The following is a 16,290-nucleotide window of genomic DNA, read 5'->3' on the forward strand; positions in this document are numbered from 1 at the left end:
TTACTCTCTTGAGAGCACTGGGTGCCCGGAAGCCACTTCATGATGGAACTGTTGAGGACACCTACTCCCGAGTCAACTGATGTCTCTGAAGCCGGCTAGGGCTGGGGAGAGTCAGTCACGCATGACACAGCTTTGATTCATAGACTACCATTTAATTGTTAATGTATGTTCTCGTCCATATTGTCAAAGTATTATAGAATGTACATATATGTGGCACTTCTGAGTTCTGCTAGCAGAGAGGCCAATGATTGAATGGGCACGGAGTCCGCATTGCCATAACCCAGTCAGCGGAGCGCCCTCACGTTGGCAGTTTGAGTATCCCCGCACTTCTGAGTCAACAAGTCTTTGGTGCTTTCAACCCTGCAGTTTCCAGAGGTCCGCCTAGATGCCCGTCAGTCGGAAGGGGGCACTACACAGGAACCTCAGTCATCGGGGGGGGATTTAAAAAGGCAGTGAATTCGGGTACCCCTAAAGTCACACACAGCAGAAGGGAAACGCGATCCCTTGTACACTACAGGCTCGAGAATTTACCTGGAGGTGCAAGAAACCTCTCCTGACAAATGTTTGCAAAAGCCCCCCAGCAGCTTGGCAAGCCCTACCTCCCTTCCATACATCTATCTTGCTTTAATTCCTCCCTTGCTCTCTTCTTCTTCCACGTTTTTTTCTTTCTCTTTAATTTGTCCCGTCCTTCCTCAGTTCCCTTTCCTTCATTCCCCCCCTTCTTTCTCGCTCACTCTTGAATTGAATCCCTCGGGCGCCCTGGAGTGGCTTCTCACACATCCCAGTCAATTAACCCAAACGGGGCAGGAATTTAGGGCCGAGCTGCGTAAACATGACGGGGGGCCTGGGCTGAGCAGGCCACGCCTGGGGGTCCGCGGGGCAAACGGCAGCCGCAGAGAGGGCGGGGTGGGGGCATGTCTGAAACACCCCTCAGCATGAGGGGCGGTCTCTTCTCTCGGGATAGGAGTATCGCATAGGGGGGGGGCGCGTCTCTGCAGCACGTGCAGACAGTCTCATGCGTCCGGCACTATCCCTGACTCTCCAACGGTGAAGGGTCCCTCTGCTGCACACTGGGGAGGTCTCATAGGTTCTAGCACCATCTGACACTCTCTCCTTCTGAAGGGGTCTCTCTCCTGCACACTGAGTGGTCTCATGGAGTATAGCAGTTCTTCTGGGAAGGTGTCTCTGCTGCACCCGGAGAGGGTCTGACACTCTCTACTTCTGAAGGGGTCTCTTCTGCACACTGAGGTGGGTCTCATAGAGACCACCAGTTCTTTTGACACTCTACCAGGGGTAAGATGTCTCTGCTGCACCCAGAGTAAGCACCGCAGACTCAAGTCGTACCTCTGACACTCTGCTATGGAGGGAGTGTCTCTGCTGGCCATCTAGTGTGTCTCGTGGGCTCCGGCGATACCTCTGACACCCCCCACCCCGCTGAAGGGAGGCCACTTGAATAATGAGGGGGGCTCTTGGACTCCAGCAGAACCTCGGACAGTCTCCCCTGCTGAGTGGGTAGTCTTTGCGGCACTGGGAGCCGGTCAATACCAAGCTGGCCCATGCTATAAAAGGTGTTTTTAGACATCACTGATGACATCTTAAATGACATCCCTGATGACATCACTGATGACATCATCCTTGTGAAAGAGTGGCAGACCTCCTCTCACCCTAATATAACCTTTGATACACACATTCAAAAATAGATACTAACATTTTCAAAAAAATGAAGATACCAATACCAGTTACAACAACCTATTCAGTAATTCCAACATCTACATCCACATCCACTCATCCACCAACAGTTCTATATAGTCACTTAAACATGACTCCTGTTACACACCGATACTCATCCACACAGTTACTCACACACATAATCACACATGCAAATCAAACATCCATTTGTTTGCATATACAGCTATACACACACCACTACACTTACTTTTACAAAAAAGTACACATACTTACTCTCTTAAACAATCAGTTATAGAAACACATACTTATTTATACAGGAACGTTTTCAATCTGTCACTGTCATATATCCTTACTTATATACATCAATACTCACATATACTAGTTTAAAACATATGTACTTACTCATAAAGACACTATTGAGGCAGTCGTTCACTCACTAGCACACCCATACACACATTCATCCACCCGTAAAGTCCTGCACACATGCTGTCTTCAAAGCACATACAAACAGTGAGTCAGTTATTCATGCATCTGTGCCCTAAGTAATACCCACCACCAAACCATACAGACACTCATTCTGATACTCAAAAAACCAACTAATAACCCATATAGACTCTCGTGTAGCTACTCACAAACCCATGCAGCCACGTATACACAAAGTGAGACACTGATACAGATATTTACATATTTAAACATTACTCGCTAATACATGTATTCACTAAGATACACTTAATAAGTCAGTTATACAATGAAATTTACAAAAAAAACATCCATTTAGACACTTATTTACCCATTTATTCTTCCATCGACCTTTAGATATACATATATAAAAATATTTATTTTTCAGAAAGACACAAATTCAGTGGATGATGTCATCAGTAATGTCATCAGTGATGTCACTGACAATGTGATGAGTGATGTAATATGTGACGTCATCAGCAGTGCATTGCGGGCGTGCAAGTTATAGTTAGCTGAACTAACTATAACGGGGGAATTTCAATGGTTTTGCATGAAGAAATGTCCGAGTGTATAGTTTGAATGTTTATCACGGCGGCTCCGGCCGTGGAGGGATCGCACTGCCTAGAGGGAAAAGGACCGCAGGGGAGAGAACGAGGCTTCCTTGCAATGGCACGGCAGGTGCAGAATTGAACATGTCGCTTACAATCCTGGAGCAAACTGGAGGGCTAAAAATGATCCTGAAGTGGCACACATGAATCGGACCCATTGGAGGGCATAAAAATATGCAAAAGGACTACATCTCCCAGCAGACATTGCAATTGAAATTGAGGCACAGCTGAAGCCAATTACAATCAGAATAAAGCACGGGGAGATGTAACCGCAATAATTGGATTCGTGTGATGCGGCCTCTGATGAGAAGCTACAATGCTTCGAAACGCGTAAGGCCAAGGACAACAACACAGGACTTGAAAGCTGCATGTTTCTTTAATAAAGGTTTTGACAAACCGACCTGCGAGTGGTGAGCGGCCTCAACTCCGAGTGTATAGTTTGAATATATATATATATATATATATATATATATTTAAATCCTTTTTAATCAATAGGATATTCATGATCTTTCTCTCTTCCCTACATATCATCCCATTATAGTGAGCAGAGAAAGAACCTCTTACATTTACATCTCAGTAATTGTGTGTTGTTTATTGCAGATCTCCCTTCCTGCTGATCCCTTCCTTACCTTCCCCCACTTAATCACTTCAATAGTCTGTGATTTTACATCTGCCAGACTTGAATCTATGGAGAGGTGGACCCAGTCGAGCATCAAACCAACCCCAAGGACTTTCCTGGATTACAGAATAATCGGCCCAAGGCTTTTGTCCTCCTGGTTGGGTTGAGCAGGATGGCCACTTTAAAAGACGTCATAGCAGCTCTTGCTGCTGTACAAATAGAAGTTACTGCATCATGTAATGAGACTGCAGCCCGTCAGGCGCGAGTACAAAGGATGCAGCGGAACCCGTTTAAGGTAGGGGTGGATCACAACCTCACACTAAACCCATGGTTGTGGAGGTACCCATGCCTATACCTTTGGCCCCTCCCAAAAGGTTTTATGGGGATCCTGGCAAGGTTCAAGTGTTCCTTACGCAGGTGAAGTTACATTTTACCTGTAGACCTAAAGCTTTTGGGTCAAATCAGGCCAAGGTGGCCTTCTTGATCTCTTATCTAGCAGGAAAATCAGCGCAGTGGGTGGCTCGCTTTGGTTAGGAGAGACGGTCCCCTCTTATCTGATTGGGAGGCATTTAAAGTAGATTTTGAGAAAGTGTTTGAAAGGAGATCGACTTCTCTTTCAGCGGATAAAGAATTGCTGGAACTCCGACAAGGCAATAAAGATCTAGTGGTTTACTTGAATACATTTAGGAGGTTGGTGGTGGAAACCAACTGGCTGCTCTCAAAACAAGCAGCAGTATACTATCAAGGGTTGAAGGATGGAATGGAATAGGTTTTTGTATAGCGCGATAGCTACCCGCAGGCATCCTAGCGCTTTAGCAGAATACAGGTGGGTAGAGCGGGTCGAAGTTATCTACTGAAGAAAAAGGTTTTAAGTTTTTTCCGGAAGTGCAGAAGGTTAGGTTCTGAGCGGATGGAGAGCGGAAGGGAGTTCCAGAGTCTTGCCGCGTTTGTTGAGAACATTCTTCCTCCACTCCGTTCTCTTTTGAACCTGGGAGTGAGGACTTGGAAGGCGTGGGTCGACCTCAGCTGCCTGTTGGGGTGGTAGGGGGTGATCAAGGTATGATTCAGGATTGCTCCTTTCCTCCAGTAAGCACGGTGGGCGATGCACATGCTTTTGAAATTGACTCTATCCTTAACTGGCAGCCAGTGAAGGGCTCTTAGTTCAGATTTCACTGATTGTCGTCGGGGGATGCGCAGGAGAGTACGGGTGGCGCAGTTTTGGATTACTTGCAGATTTTTCAGGGTTGATTCAGGGGCTCCTAAGTATAGGGCATTTCCGAAGTCCAGCCGGGAGAGGATTAGACCCTGGACCATGATCTGTCTGGCCTTGAGAGGGAGGAGCGGGAGGATCTTTCGGATGAGTCTGAAAATGCCCATGCAGGTGGCAGATAGTTTGGTTGCCTGGTGGCCGAAGGTTAATGCGTTGTCCAGCCAAATGCCCAAGCTCTTGATGGTGTCCCTGGCTGGGGGTGCTGGACCTAGTGCTGGCGGCCACATAGAGTATATGGATTTTTGAGGGGAGTTACCCAGCACCATTAGCTCTGTTTTCTCGCCGTTCAGCTTCAGGTAGGACTGGCTCATCCAGGTACATACTGCTTCTATGCATCCTCTAAGATCACTGGAGTAGGGGGAGGGGTGAATAAGGGTAACCACCAATTGCGTGTCATCTGCGTAGGACACGACTTGAACGCCGAAAGGGCGTATTATTTCTGCGAGGGGGAGCATATAAATGTTAAACAGTGTGGGGCTCAAGGACGAACCCTGGGGGACCCCACAACTGAGTGGTTTGCTGGGCGAGGTGGTATTGCCCTCACAGACTCTGAAAGAGCGCTCTGATAGAAAAGATTGTAGCCAGGCCGCAGCTGTGGAGGTTATCCCTAGCTCTGACAATCTGTGGCGTAAGATGTCATGATTCACAGTGTCGAAGGCGGCACTGAGGTCCAATAAGATAATGGCCGCAGTGCCGCCCTGATCCACAATCTTCCTAGCTCCTTCTGTTACTGCTAATAGAGCAGTTTCAGTTCCGTGCATGGGGCGGAACCAAGTGTGTAAGGTGTCCAGTGAGTTGTTTACTTCCAGGAATTCTGTGAGGGATTGGTTTACGTGTTTTTCCGCAATTTTAGATATCCACGGTAACAGGGAAATCGGGTGGTAGTTCCCCGGGTTCATCTGGTCTAGATTGGGTTTTTTCAGGAGGGCTTTAACTGTAGCTAGTTTCCACTTCGGGGGGACAAGCCCTGCTGAGAGGGAGTTGTTGATTAGGTTCCGGATGATGGGGAGGATGGTGGGGGTAATTGTTCTGAGGAAACGAGCTGGGGCTGGGTCACTGGGGGATCCAGACTTTACCTGTAGTATTATGGTTTCCAGGCTGGTGGGCTCCAGAAGTGGAAAGGTTTCTAGGGTGGTAGGTAGGTTTGGTATGGTGTATTGCTGTTCTGATAAGTGTTGAGGGGATAGGGGGAAGGAGGAGTAGATCGTGGCTATTTTGTTGTAAAAGTAATCGGCCTGTTCATTGCATCGAGTTTGTGCGGTCAGAGGATCTGGTAGCTTGTCGGGGAGTTTGAGCAAGCTTTTTGCGATCTGATATATTTTCTTGGGTTTGGATGCTGCTTCATTAATCTTAATTTCAAAGAAAGTTGCTTGAGCTTTTTTTATGTCGATTTTGTAGATTTTTATGGAAGCCCGATATTCAGTTTTGCTAGTGTGTGAATAATCAAGGCGCCATTTTCGTTCCAATCTTTTGCATTCTTTCTTAAGAGTGCGCAGGTCTTGTGAGTACCAAGGTGCATTTTTTGGTTTCTTTTTGGGTTTGATGTCCTTGAGTGGGATAGTTAGGTCTAAAGAGGTGGTGATCCAGTTATTAAAGTTGTCGTTGCTGACAATCGGATCAGGGTTGTTTTCTGGAACAGAGGCTTCCAGTGTGGATGTCCATGAGTTGGTATTGAGTTGTGACCATTTGCGGTCTCTGCTTGGGGCGGGGGGTGGTGTGGGGCGAGATCCTGACGGCGCCCAACAAAATGAGATCAAAAAGTGGTCCGTCCATGGGAGGGGGATGGGTGGACTAACTGTGAGATGGGTGCAGTTACTAAAGATTGGGTCCAATAAATGACCTTTTTCGTGGGTGGGTTGCAGTACTAGCTGGGAGAGATCTAATGCCAGTAGGTTGTTGCGTAATTCGGCGGCTGCCGAGTCCAGGGGGTCGTCCAAGTACACATTTAGGTCACCTAATAAGGTGTAATTAGGTGAGGAGCAGATACCGCTGGCTACCTCTGGTGCGAGTTGGTTTATAAAGTTGGTCGGGGTGCCGGGTGGTCAGTAAATAAGAGTCCCTGAGAATGTGCAGGTGGGGGAGAAGTCCAGCGAGAAAGTAAGGTGTTCGCAGCTGGATAGGTTAGTTGGGGAGGAGTGGCAGGTGTAGCAATTTTTATCAATGATGGCTATGCCGCCGCCGCCGATGAATTGAAAGATGTTTTCGCACAAGTAGACCCTCAACCCATAACATGTGAAGACTCGATAGACCTCACCTTAAGTCTGGATGACCGTTTAGGTGAAAGAAACGGTGCAAACCAGAAAAAAGAAAGAGCATATACCCAATTTGAACAAAAAAGACCTACCGAAACTCCCTCACTCCCATCTCAAGAACCCATGGAAATAGGGGCTGTGAGAGGCTCTCTGACTTCCGAAGAAAGAGAAGACTGTGGGAAGAAAGGGCATTTAATCCGCGACTGTTTATCCAGACACAGAGGTCCTCGACTCGGGACCGGACCAGCCAAGACCGTTGCTGGAATAAAGACGACGGAAAACTAAAGAGCACAAGACATAGTGAAGGATTACCCTCGAGCTGTCTCAGCATCCCTTCCCTTACGCAACATGCCAGATTGCCCCATGATCACTTACATTGACATTCAGATGTTTATAAAGAAGGAGTGGTGTGTAGTGCCTGCCATGTTAGACTCTGGAGCCACTGGATGTTTTATGTATTACCCTGAGGCCAAAAGACTAGGAGAAGTTCTTCAGGAGAAGAAAATACCGGAACAGGTATTGGCGGTAGATGGCAAGTTGTTGGATTTCAGACCAATCTGTCATTGTATCAAAGAGCTGTCGGTTATTTGTGAAGCCATACATAGGAAGACTATGTCATTTAGTATAATTCAAACCACACAATATGTAATTATCCTTGGACTACCCTAGCTTTGTTAACATAACCCAGAGATCAATTGGGCAGACAACAGTGTGAAAGTCACCTCCAGCTTCTGTCAAACTCATTGCTTATTACCATTAGAACCCCCTTCTAGACCTTTGACTAACATCTACCATATTGCTAAGGCAGCTGAGAAAGAAACTATTCTGCCTACTCAATATCAAGGATATGCAGACGTGTTCAGAGATAAGATGTCGAAACTCCTACCCCCACATAGGCAATATGACTGCCAAATAGATCTCATGCCTGGAGCTGTTGTGCCTTGTGGATGGATCTATGTGCTGACGTACCCGGAGAATGATCATTTGCGCAGTTACCTAGATAAATACATAGACCTTGGATTCATACGACACTCAAAATCCCCAGCAGCCTCTCTGTTGTTTTTTATACCCAAAGCTAATGGAGAGCTAAGAACCTGTATTGACTTTCGTGCGCTGAATGCCAAAACTGTGAGGAACCAGTATCCCCTCCCGCTAATATCCGTACTTTTGGAACAGGTGAAAAAAGCGGTGATCTATACCAAATTGGATTTAAATGGGGCTTACCATTTGGTGCGCATGAGAGAGGGAGATGAATGGAAGACCGCTTTCAAAACCAGATACGGTTTGTTTGAGTACATGGTAATGCCATTCGGAATATGCAAAGCTTCCGCAGCGTTCCAGTTTTTTCTCAATGACGTATTGCAGGAGTATATGGACCGATATGTGGTAGTATATATTGACGACATTCTCATCTATTCCAACAGTGAGGTAAGCCATGTACAACATGTGAGTACAGTCCTACACACTCTACGAAAGCATCTTCTGTTTTGTAAGCTAACGAAGTGTGAATTCCATGTATCATCAGTGGAATTTTTGAGAGTTATGCTTTCACAGCGTGGACAGGAGATGGCAGAAAGGAAGGTGTTGGCAGTGAAAGAGTGGCCAAGTCCTCAAACATTTCAAGACGTCCAATGTTTTGCGGGATTCGCCAACATTAACAGATGGTTCATTAGCCAGTTCTCCTATTTAGTAGCCCCTACTACTAAGCTTTTGAGGAAGAAGGTGACATTCCAGTGGACAGAAGAGGCACAAAAGGCATTTGATGAGCTGAAACGAGTGTTTATTACTGCCCCTGTGTTGACACATGCAGATCCTGAAAGACCTTTTATTGGGGAAGCAGATGCCTCAGAAGAAGCAGTAGGGGCTGTTATATACCAACGGAACATGGCCACAGGACAGATGCATCCGGTGGCTTATATGTCCAGAAAATTGAATGAATCAGAGAGGAACTACTCGATAGCCAAGAAAGAATTACTAGCAATCAAAGATGCTTTTGGGGAGTGGAGACATTGGTTGATGGGGCCAGACATGTGGTTACTGTTTCCACCGATCACCGCAACCTCCAGTTCATGCGGGCAGACAGACAGCTCACACCACGTCAACTCAGATGAATGCTATTTTTTACTGAATACAATTTTGTTATTACCTTCAGACTGGGCAGCAAGAATAGAAAAGCAGATGCTCTCACATGGCAAGACACAGTAAAAGAAGTTGAAGTGATACCCGAAAGGGCAATAATCGATCCTCAGAAGGTCCTTTGTACTATTCATTGTGACCGCTTTTTTAACCAGGAGGCTTGCGGTATACAAACATTTACATATTTACATGGAGAACATGGTTGGAATGTCATCCGGAATGGCAGGTCACCAAAGGGATACCTACTCGAGGCCAGCAGGTGTTGATTCCAAACATTACTCTATGAAAACAAGTATTTCAATGGTGTCATGAAGTTCCATGTGCAGGACAAAATTGCATAGTAAAAACCCAAGAAAGAGTGTTACGTCAGATCTAGTGGCCTAGCGTACATATGGATGTAGTTTCATGGGTCAAGAAGTATGAGGTGTGTACCTGAACTAAGACAGACACCATGAAAAAACAAGGTTTATTGTGTCCCCTTCCAACACCCACAATCCCTTGGAAAAACATATCGTTGGACTTTATTGTGGGTTTGCCAAGTGACATGGGGTATACCACAATACTGGTATAGTGGACTATTTAACAAAACTAGGACCTTTCATTGCCTGCAAGCAACTTCCAACAGCCAGTCAATTGACTCATTTGTTGCTAGTGTACATTGTAAGGTTGCATGGTCTCCCTAGAGTAATTGTATCTGACAGAGAGTCTCAATTCACGGCACGTTTTTGGAGGGTATGTATAAAGCCTTGCATATATCAGTTGCATTATCCACTAGTTACCACCCTTAAATGGATGGACAAACAGTGCGACAAAATCAAACACAAATAAACAATACCTTAGGTATTATGCGGATAAGAACACAGAGGCGTGGGTGGAGAGGTTATGGTTAGTTGAAGTAGTGTATAACAGTGCTTCACATGCTTCTCTACATAACTCCCCTTTCTATTGCACATATGGTTGCCATCCAAGATTTATCCCATTCATTCATCCAGCAGAAGTCCAAGCAATACCTGAGATACAGAGAAGAATCAAACATATACAAAGTACGTTATAAGATACACAAAAACAGTTGCAACAGGCTAAGACAGCATACAAAAAGCAAGCTGATGAGCACAGAAGGTAGAGCCCTCAGTACAAAAAAGGGGATAGAGTGTGACTGTCTACAAAGAACATTCAATTTAAGCAGTATAGTGTCTTCAACCCGAAGTGCATTGGTCCGTACAGTGTGGTAAAGATAGTTAATCCAGTTGCTGTATGCTTAGCATTGCCTTCCAGTCTGAGCATACACCCAGTTGTTCACGTGTCTCTTTTGAAACCTTGTCTTGTCCCAGTTAAGAAAAAACCTGATCCAGTTTGGGTTAACAATGAACTAGAATATGAAGTCAGGAAATTAATCTATTCCAAGATTCTGAGGTGGCAGTAATGGTATTAGGTATCCTAGAAAGGGTACGTGCGTGAGCAAAATTCCTGGGAGCCATCCTCCAACATATATGCTGTCAGGCTAAAAAGGGAATATCATCAAAAGAACCCACAGAAACCATGTCAATGTCAAAGTTCTCTTGGAGAGTGATGTACTGTCAGATTCCATTTACGAGCGACCTGCATCCATTAGAACGCTGCCATTTGAAGTTTTTGAACTACACCTTCCATGAGTCAATGCGGGTGGAGGCGCGTACGTGTCATCAGGCGGACTACAATTCCTCTATATTCTACTTCCCGGGCAGTGCGCACTGCCAATTATTCTGTTGGACTTTCGGTGTGATCCTGGCAAGCCGGTCCGGTAAAAATGTCAGTGACATCGTGTTTTCCTTGTGTGATTACCGGAGGCTGGAGAGAACTCTGTGGGCGACTAGGTTCACGGTTCTCATGTTGTGCTGGCTTGTCTCTGATGAGACTTTGCAGAGGAGGGGAGGATCTGTTTTAGAGTGGTTTCTCTCCGTTGGTGAGTCAGACTTCTAGATTCAAGCGGAGGGGAGCTTTCAGGAAGTATTTTGAACTATAAATTGCGTGCTTTTCTACAGACATTGTTGATACTCATATTTTGGAGTGGAGATAATCCCTAACGTTTGTCTTTGAAGAATTAAGGGCTTATCGCTCCTCCTGATTTACTCTTGATTTACTGATATTATCAGTTGGTAATTTCTAACAGTGCTCCTATTTTCTTATTGAGCTTTAAGACCGTTTGTTTAGTGGACTATATGTATCATTCAAAAGCTATTGCAAAAATAGCTTGGTGATTATCTGAATTCATTTGTTTTCTTGCTAGTTTCGTTATGCCTATTAACAGGGGAAAAGTGTGGGAAATGCTAGTGGAGTCGCTAACACCCACCCCCCCTGTGATTCAAGGCAAGACAAAGAAAGGGGTTTGAACTCACAACTTATGGTAGATATATATATATATATATATATATATATATATATATATATATATATATATATATATTTATATACATATATAAATATATATCACTGCAAATGATGACTGTGAACAGCCGCACACCCTTCTTCTGACGCCGGTTCCAGCAGCGGTCACAGCACCGCTAAATATAATTCCCACACGGAAACTTCTTTCAGGATGAAGAAATAGCTTTCCAGCGGCACACCACGAGTTCAATAAAGTTTATTGACTCACAAACCAAACAGTACGACCCGTTTCGGCGAAGCCTTTGTCAAGTAAATGACATGTGCCCAACTCCCCATTGAAATAAGGTTCATGGTTCATAAACAGTAAAGAAACACTATCGGAACTGCTAAATCACAAATGCAGAGACGTATAAAAGAGCCATGTAGTAATGAAACATAAATGGTCACAGTGCAACCAATGAGGCCAAACATAAACATTCAAATAAAACAATTAATTACAATTTCTCATTAGATTGTCTTCAATCAATTGTAATGTTCGGCCGCCAGAAGTACTGGCAAAAAGCTGCACTCGCAATGGATCAGCGTTGGTTTAAATATTACGCTGTATCGGCATAATCTCATACCTTCGTTCGACATCAGTAGATCTCAGAATGCAAAGCATCAAAATCAATATCCCATCTCATGTTTCTCAAATTACATGTGCCACAGCATAAGCTGCTTAAGAGAATGGAAATATCATCTAATCAAAATTTGTAGGTTTTACAGGTTACAAGAAATTGTAGTACTGACAACAATTTCGCCATGGAAAAACACACCATGACAGAAAGTTTTAGGCAAAGAGGCTATCAGTTTAAGACCATTGAGATAGCCAAAAGAAAGGTCAAAGAAATCACACGTAATCAAGCGCTGTTCTCAACAAGGAAGAAACAGGCTGACAGGAGTGGGGCACCAATATTAATTGCAACTTTTAATGTGAGGTCCAACCAGTTGAAAAAAGTCATGAAACGACATTTCCATTCTCTTAAGCAGCTTATGCTGTGGCACATGTAATTTGCGAAATATTGATTTTGAAGCTTTGCATTCTGGGATCTACTGATGTTGAACGAACGTATGAGATTATGCCGATTATATATATATATATATATATAAATATATATATATATATATATATATATATATATATATATATATATATATATATATATATATATATATATATTTCCTCCCAAATGCCCTAAAAGGGAAGGCTTGGAAAGGAACTTTTTCTTTCCGTGTAAGCATGCAGCCCCTTGGCAAAACGAAGCCTGCAGTTTGGCAACCAAACCTACTTAAGGACTAAAACAAGCTTTTAATAATTACACAGAGACAATGAACTTTTCGACTCACCTTAGAGACTACATGAACCAGCATGCTATTGTGCAACTCTTGTGTGTAACGCCCAAAGTGGGTGGTGTTCTCAATAAAGCAACTAAAGAGACAACACTGGTGAGTCAGTCATTTCCCCTGTGTAGCAGCCCATGAAAAAGAGGCGATGGCCTCGAAACGCGTCGGGAACAGAGAAGGGAATCCTGAAATGAAATGGATGCAAAAAACTGCAAGCAGCCTCGAGCTTTCAGACCGGATGGTAGGAGCTGCATCGTGTGACCTCTGTAAAGCTCAGGGCATTTGGGAGGAAATATATATATATATACATATATATATATATCCAAGTATCAGCGTTTCTTCTCCATGCGCTAGGAATCCTCCACGCCACAGATCACGCAGACACGGACCAATTGAGGTGCTAATCTCTTTTATTTAGTGCAAGTTAGCCGCATGACGTTTCGGCTCCGAAGAGCCTTGTTCACATGTTCCAGTGAATGTGGTTTGCTTCGTTATTTAAATATGCATTATATATATAGCAATTTGCCTTGAAGAATGAGTGGATATATAAAAATAAATATTTGGATGGAGGATTTAGTAGCAGTGTAATTGACTGTTTACTTCACCAATTTATAGTGTCTCACTAAATAGAGTGGATAGTGACTAAACTGTTTGAATATCTGTATCACTTTGTCGGTTGTTGTGTAAACTGGTTCTCCAGTTGGTTACTAGCTATGTGAAAGTCTATATTAGTTATTGATTAGTTAACTGAGTATTTGTATGGGAGAGTGAATGTGTGTGTGGTTCAGTGGGGGGGGGGGGTGACTGCCCAAAGATGTGTGAATAGTTGATTCACTAGATATATGAAGTTAAAACTACATGTTCTAACAGTTGTTTGGGTGAGTGAATATCTTTATGGGTGTGGTGATGAGCAAATATATTTCTGAATGGTACATGTCCAACAAACTAGAAAAATAAAAGGCAGTGTATGTGTCAGTTGTTCTATATATATAAGTATACATAAGACTCAATGATTGTGTGAGTGACTGTATGGATAACATTATACTTGTAATAATGATTTTATAATTCACTAAGTATGACTTACTATCTAAATAAAGTTGTGTTTGTATAAGTGTGTAGCTAAGTAAATATGTAAGTATGATCCATTGTTTGCATAAGTGAGTAGGATGACTTCATATGTGAATAGGAGGTGTGCTGGTGTGTAATGTCGATTTAGGTGTATAAGTATTTTTGATAGTGTTCTATTGTTCATTGACAGCATGTATGAGTGAATCTACAGGTAAGTGATTAGATGTGTGTATACATCTATGAATCACTGAGTGGGGTTTTAGATACTTGTATTGCTGTAACAATGGATTCAAATATGATACTCTGTATTTTACAAGAAGTGATGAAAGATTTTACTAGTGTATGAAAAGGTGTATGTGATTGTCACGTGGATGATGTCATCAGTGATGTCATCAGTGATGTCATCAGTGATGTCATTTGAGATGTCATCAGTGATGTCACTGACCATGTCATGAATGATGTAATATGTGACATCATCAGCAGTGGATTGCGGGTGCGCGAAATATAGTTAGTACAACTAACTATATAGGAGCAATTTCAATGGTTTTGTATGAGTGAAATGTCCAGCTAACTATAACACCCCTAAAACTTATAGTTTTTTGAGTGAATTTTAAAGGTTTTTTAAATGCTAATTCCTAACTATATAAGGCCTGAAACCTATGTTTTTTTCAGTGAATTTGCAAGGTTTTCTAATTGCTAATTCCTAACTATATAAGGCTTGAAACCTATGTTTTTTTCAGTGAATTTTTTTTTTTTTTTTTTTTTTTTTTTTTTGTCTGTTTTTTATTACAGGATTCAACAAGTACCAAGGTATTACAGTTATACATTATCCATAGATCTGATACACATAAGATTACCATCAATACATTTTTAAGAATGGAAAGTACAAATAAAAGTAAAGAGGGAAAATAAAAAGGATATGTAAGGACAATTCAATGGCTAACATAAGCAATACATTTAAGCAAAAGAATAGTTTCAGACATAATGAAGATTTAACAAATAGTCCCCACTTCTGGTACTTCAAAGAAGTGCTTCCAGATCCTTTCTTTTCTAGCAAGGGCTTTTGGGCCTTTATATTTAGCTAGTGAGAGTTCCATAATTCTGATTTCGCTAACCAAAGCAAGCCACTCGGCTACATTTGGAGGTTCCTTAGAAATCCATGCCCCAGCTATAGTTTATCTTGCACATGAAAGCAAAATCGTAATAAGGTCCCTGTTGGGACAATTGGCCTCTTGCATATCTAGTAAAACCAGATGTACAGTAAGTTCCGGTATCTGTATCTCATTGTTTTTTAAATAGTCAGTTATATCAATCCAATAGGTAGAAAATGCAGGACAAGAAAATAACATATGATCAATTCCAGCAGCATGCATATTACATTTTGGGCATTTAGATTTATCTGAAAGCAAGTTCCCTTGCGTCCATAAGGATATTCTTTGTGGTGTATAGTACAACTCAGTAATTGTCCTATACAATTGCATTCTAAGATTAGAAGAGTGTACTATATCACTTAGGTGTGTTAAAGCATTTCCAATCTGTGTTGGGTTTACATCAAGATTTAGTCTACGGGACCATCTGGCTGCAATTTTAGTAGTGTTTTCCCCTTTGTCTTTGCTTAACAATTGGTATCCCAGTTTTATTAGTGACTTAGTTTTAACCGAGTAAATACACTCACAAATATCTGATTGCATAACTTCCGTTATTTTCATTTTGTTAAGAAAAAAATCTCTAAGTTGTCGATATTTAAAGTGAATATCGTTCGTGACACCGTTTGTGATTTTCAAATTTTCAAAATCAATCAAACCATTAATTCCATATAAATCTCCTAATGTGTTTATTCCATGTCTTGTCCAGCGATTCCCCATCCCATCCGAAAAGATAACCGGGAGACCAGGATTGCTCCATAATCTAAGTTCGGCATTGTAAAATGAACTTTTACTAGTATGCATGATTTTGTCCCAAATTTTAATAGCATGTTTTGCAGTCTTAAATTTAACCCGCTTGTGGTAGTTTGGATCATGGGCGCGCAGTAGGAATTGATTGGAATCAGCGCCTAGCATAAATTGATGAAAAAATAAAGATGGCTCGTTTTTTAGTAAGCTCCTTACACGAAGAAAAAAAGAAGCTAAAAAATACAGATTAAAATCTGGAAAAGCAAGTCCCCCTTTAGAAGTGGGTAGTGCCAGAAATTTGATAGCCCTTCGTGCTTTTTTGTATCCCCATATAAAGTTACTGCATATACTATCAAGCCTTTTAAAAAAAAGTTTATTAGGTTGTAACGGAATAGCTCTAAACAAATAAAGTAGTTTAGGCAGTACTTTCATCTTTATCAGATTGAGTCGACCTAGTAAGCTGAGAGGGATTTTATGCCATTTCTTGAGACTTATAATAGTTTCTTTTAGGAAGGTCTCATAGTTTATTTCCAGAATTTTCCCCACTTTG

The sequence above is a fragment of the Lissotriton helveticus genome, chromosome 1_1, assembly GCF_964261635.1.
Source record: "Lissotriton helveticus chromosome 1_1, aLisHel1.1, whole genome shotgun sequence".
Taxonomy (NCBI): Eukaryota; Metazoa; Chordata; class Amphibia; order Caudata; family Salamandridae; genus Lissotriton; species Lissotriton helveticus.